Source organism: Leopardus geoffroyi, chromosome C1 (genome assembly GCF_018350155.1).
Source record: "Leopardus geoffroyi isolate Oge1 chromosome C1, O.geoffroyi_Oge1_pat1.0, whole genome shotgun sequence".
NCBI classification, from domain to species: domain Eukaryota; kingdom Metazoa; phylum Chordata; class Mammalia; order Carnivora; family Felidae; genus Leopardus; species Leopardus geoffroyi.
In genome coordinates, this window is record NC_059328.1 from 11,520,875 (window position 1) to 11,525,968 (window position 5,094).

General features: G+C 43.2%; 1 non-coding gene across 1 annotated transcript; it reads right to left on the reverse strand.

The window, feature by feature from the left end:
- Nucleotides 1–331: 331 nt before the first annotated feature.
- Nucleotides 332–463, reverse strand: LOC123600226. The gene has a single exon (XR_006713585.1). It is a non-coding gene; the product is annotated as a small nucleolar RNA SNORA70 (small nucleolar RNA).
- Between the last annotated feature and the right edge of the window lie 4,631 nt (nucleotides 464–5,094).

Below are 5,094 nucleotides of genomic sequence, written 5' to 3' on the forward strand. Positions count from 1 at the left end.
AGGGCAGGGCACGCCATTTGTTCAGAGGGCCGCCACTGCGGCTGTATTTGACCCCACAGCCACCTGGGGAGCTTTTCAGCCACGGTGTCTTTAAACCCGTCCACACTAAACTCAGTAAAACCCCACTCCTTGAAGATGTGGATCTGCCAGCCGCCAGGGAACTTGAACTTGGCCCTGCTTAGAGCTTGAATCATATGCTCCTTGTTCTGCAGCTTGGACATGATGACTGGGCCAGCGTGGACCCTGGTCACTGTGCCCTGAGGCTTTCCAAAGGTACCTGCGTATGTCTGGAGTCTAGATTGGAGATAGCCTGAGATCAGACATGAATGTCCACTGTCTCCAAGGTCCCTTAAGGCAAATCATACAAGCAACACTCTGCCCACACTACCAAAGAGGCGACTGTTTACAGCCTTGCACACTGGCCCCCATGGGGAAAGTGCATGTTCCGTTTAATTGGCTGAGACAGATGAACCATTTTATATTCCTATCCAAAGCCAGTTCCTTCCTGTATGCAGTCCTACTCCCCTAAAGAATCTGCATCCGGTCAAACTCTCCTGCCCACATCAGTTATCCACCGTATAAGCAGTGGTATAAAAGAGTCTTGTAATTTCTTCCATCTTTTTTTTTTTTTTTCAACGTTTATTTATTTTTGGGACAGAGAGAGCATGAACGGGGGAGGGGCAGAGAGAGAGGGAGACACAGAATCGGAAACAGGCTCCAGGCTCTGAGCCATCAGCCCAGAGCCTGACGCGGGGCTCGAACTCACGGACCGCGAGATCATGACCTGGCTGAAGTCGGACGCTTAACCGACTGCCCCACCCAGGCGCCCCTGTTCCATCTTAAAAACAAGCAAACTTCCCTAGATCCCATTTTCCCCAGCCACTCATCCCTCACCAGCTACCTCTCCATTTTTCTGCTCTCCTTTTACAGCCAACTCCTCCCATTCTCTAATTTAAATGTCAATTAAGTATTTACTGAACAAATGTAAGGATGGTTCACACAAAGATAAGGAAATTCAAATATTCAGAAGACTTGTCACAAAAAACCCCAAAACTGGTTCTGTTTTCCTTCAAAAGGCAGAACTATAATCAATGGTTAGAAACATCCAGCATGGGGCACCTGAGTGGCTTACTCCGATTAGCGTCTGACTCTTGATTTCGTCTCAGGTCCTGATCTCATGGTTCCTGAGTTTGAGCCCCGCATCGAGCTCTGTGCTGACAGTGCGGATCCTGTCTGGGATTCTCTCCCTCTCTATTTCTCTTCAGCTTGTGCTCTCTTTCTCTCTCTCTCTCAAAATAAATAAATAAAGTTAAAAAAAAAAATCCAGCATGATATTTGTACAAATAATTTCATTTTCTCCAATATAATAGATGCTATACTTTTTAAATTTATTTTTAGTTAATTTATTTTTTAATATGAAATTTATTGTCAAATTGGTTTCCATACAACACCCAGTGCTCATCCCAAAAGGTGCCCTCCTCAATACCCATCACCCACCTTCCCCTCCCTCCCACTCCCCATCAACCCTCAGTTTGTTCTCAGTTTTTAAGAGTCTCTTGTGCTTTGGCTCTCTCCCTCTCTAACCTCTTTTTTTGTTTTTCTTCCCCTCCCCCCATGGACTTCTGTTAAGTTTCTCAGGATCCACATAAGAGTGAAAACATATGGTATCTGTCTTTCTCTGTAGGACTTATTTCACTTAGGATAACACTCTCCAGTTCCATCCACGTTGCTACAAGAGGCCATATTTCATTCTTTCTCATTGCCACATAGTATTCCACTGTGTATATGAACCACAATTTCTTTATCCATTCGTCAGTTGATGGACATTTAGGCTCTTTCCATAATTTGGCTATTGGTATACTTTTTTTAAAGTAAGAAAGTATATATGGGGCGCCTGGCTGCCTCAGTTAGTAGAGCATGCAACTCTTGATCTTGGGGTTGTGAGTTCAAGTCCCACATTGGGGCATAGAGCTTACTAAAAAATAAATAAGTGAATAAATGAATAAATAAATAAGAAGAAAGGAGATATGTCTTTTAAAAAATGTAGTAGTCTTGGACCTCTCAAGGAAGTCAATTATTTATGACATATCCTCTGTGCCAGCAACTGATGCACTCATACCATTAGAAATAAATCTCAAGTCAACTAACTGGTTTGTAAAGGAAAAGACCATTTGTGTCTCAGCTATATTTAAGTTCTACATCAGTGATTTTCAGGAGGTGTGAAAAAGTCCCACAAGGCAGATGTATCAGACTGGCCTAGGATTCTGATATTCTGATATTCTATTGTAGGGAGACGGTCTTCCTTGGCCCCCAAATGGATCACTACAGGGCAAATCAGGGTAACTGATGCAAGCGTTGTGTGGGCCAGGACAAGGGAAAAATGGTTTAAGACTGCATAAGCTAGCCAGTGCAATGTTTCATGAGTATTAGAAAATATAAATTCAGGGGCGCCTGGGTGGCTCAGTCGGTTAAGCGGCCGACTTCGGCTCAGGTCATGATCTCGCGGTCCGTGATTTCGAGCCTCGTGTTGGGCTCTGTGCTGACAGCTCAGAACCTGGAGCCTGTTTCAGATTCTGTCTCCCTCTCTCTGACCCTTCCCCATTCACGCTCTGTCTCTCTCTATCTCAAAAATAAATAAACGTTAAAAAAAAATTAAAAAAAAAAGAAAATATAAATTCAATCATATAATATTCTAGGCTTCATCCAAATTGATAAATGCTTCCAAATAAAGATGGTTTCAAAGGTGACTATTCAGCATAAATGTTTTAGGCTAATATATACATAATATTTTATATCTGTATTTTATCACATGCTCCTATAAGAAATGACCAGGTAATATAATTGAAAATAAAAATTTTAACTTAACTATATTTATCAGTATGCAGGATTCTAACGGTGGAGCTCAAGCCCAGGATGATAAATACGTTTTCAAATAAAGCACACGGCCAATCTAGTTAACTGTCATTCACTGGCAATTGCTGTTACTCAAGCAGTCTCCAATATGACAGGTACAGGGAACCTGTTGAAAGGGGCACTTAACTCTTAGGGCATTCCCATTCTTGTGATAGAGTCAGTTTGCCATCATTGGTCTAAGGCTTTTTACAGGAAGTCCAACAAAAGCTGCAGAGTCATCAGGGATTATTGAGGTACACGCTTGAGAAACCAGGGCAAAGTCTGCTTGGCTGTATCTCTAAGCACTCCAGACTGCTGGTGAGCATTGATGGTTATATAAATTCCAGGAAAAGCTCTCTGCTAGATTCTTTGTCCTACTGACCAAATTCTTCCAAGTGTTGACCAAACTCCAAGTTGAGAATTTGCAGATTTTATAGGAAGTAGTTGTCTTTTCCAAAGAAAATATATACCGATCATGTCATTTTGGACAGAGGCAAAGCTAAAAGATCCAGGAACTTTCTGAAACTGAAGGTACTTTCAACCATCACCACCCCTGGCATCTTCCCCTCCAAATCCACCGTAGGACTTTTCCCAAAGTGATTCCAGACTCACTAATTTTTTTCTTCAATCTAGTCCAGGCAGGCTCTTGCCCCACTACTCCACCAAAACTTCTCTTGTCAAGGTCGCCAAAGACTTCCACGGTGCTCCAACAGTCAATCCTGCCTCACCTTAACCTTACCACAGCATCGCACAACAGATCACTCTCTCCTCCTTCAGTTTCTTCCTCTGACTTCCTGGACACTACCCTCTCTTGGTTTTTCTCCTCCCTAACTGGTTTGCTCCTTCTCAGTTGCTTTGCAAGTTACTGACTTCTGAGATCTCTTTCTTAAGCGTCAAAATGCCCCAGGGCTTTCCTGGTTCTCTTCTATAACTACACTTACTCCCTTGGTGATCTCATCCAGTTTCAGACTTTAAATTCCATTCATATGTTGACAACTCCCAACTCTCTCTCTCCCTCTCCCCTCCCCTCTCCTCTTTCCCACTCTCTCTCTCACACCGTCCCACAGACACAATATAGGTATGTATAATAGATCTCCTGAATAATATATAAATATATAGATCTTCAGAACTTCTTCCTGAACTCGAGACTCATATCCAGCCACCTACCTAATGTCTCCATCTAGTAAATATCTCAAACTGAACAGATCTAAAACTGAGCTCTTCATATTCCTCTATAAAACGGTTCTAGCCAGTGTTCCCTATTTCAGTTGACTGCAACTCAATCTTCCTAGTTGCTCAGGTCAAAAACCTCAGGCTCCTCTTTTTATCAACTCTATGTTCAATCCATCAGCAAGGCCTTCTGGGTTTACTTTCAAAATATATCCAGGATCCCTTAGCCACCGAAGCCACCCCCGTCTCCTAGATTACTGAAATAGCCCCTGCATGGGGTCCTGTTTCTATCCTTAGCCTCTTATTCTCAATAGCTCTCAAAACCCAAGTCACCTCTACAACACCTCCATGCGGATTCAAAGCTAAAGTCCTCCCCCGTGGCCTTCCAGGTTCTATAGACCTGCCCCTACTCCCCTAACCTCTGACCTCATCATGTCTTACACTCTCTCCATTGTTCATTCTGTTCCAGCCACAGCGATTTCCTTGCTAGATTTAGACGTGCCAGTCATGCTCCTACCTGAGGACCTTTGCACTTCCTGTTCCATCTCTGTGGAATCACCTCCCTAAATAGCCAATTTGGTCCCTTAGTTTCTTCCAGTCTTTACTTGAGTATCTTTTGTTTTTTAAAATTTTATTTGAGAGAAAGAGAGAGAGCACGTGCGAGATGGGGAGGGGCCAGAAGGGGAGAGGGAGAGAGAGAGAGAGAGAGAATGAGAGAGAGAGAGAGATCTTAAGCAGGCTCCATACTCAGTGTGGATCCGGACATGGAGCTCGATCCCACGACCCTGGTGTCACGACCTGAGCTGAAGTCAAGAGTCAGACACTCAACCGAGCCACCCAGGCACCCTTCAAGTCCCTTCTTAATGAGGCCCACTCTGACCACCCCATCTTCAATTGCAACACACATTTCATTTATTATGTGTCTCTATAGTTTCACCCTAGCACTTACTATTCCCATTATTTTCCTGTAGATTAATTTTTTTTTAAGGTTTATTTATTTTTGAGGAAGAGAGAGAGAGTGTGAGCAGGTAA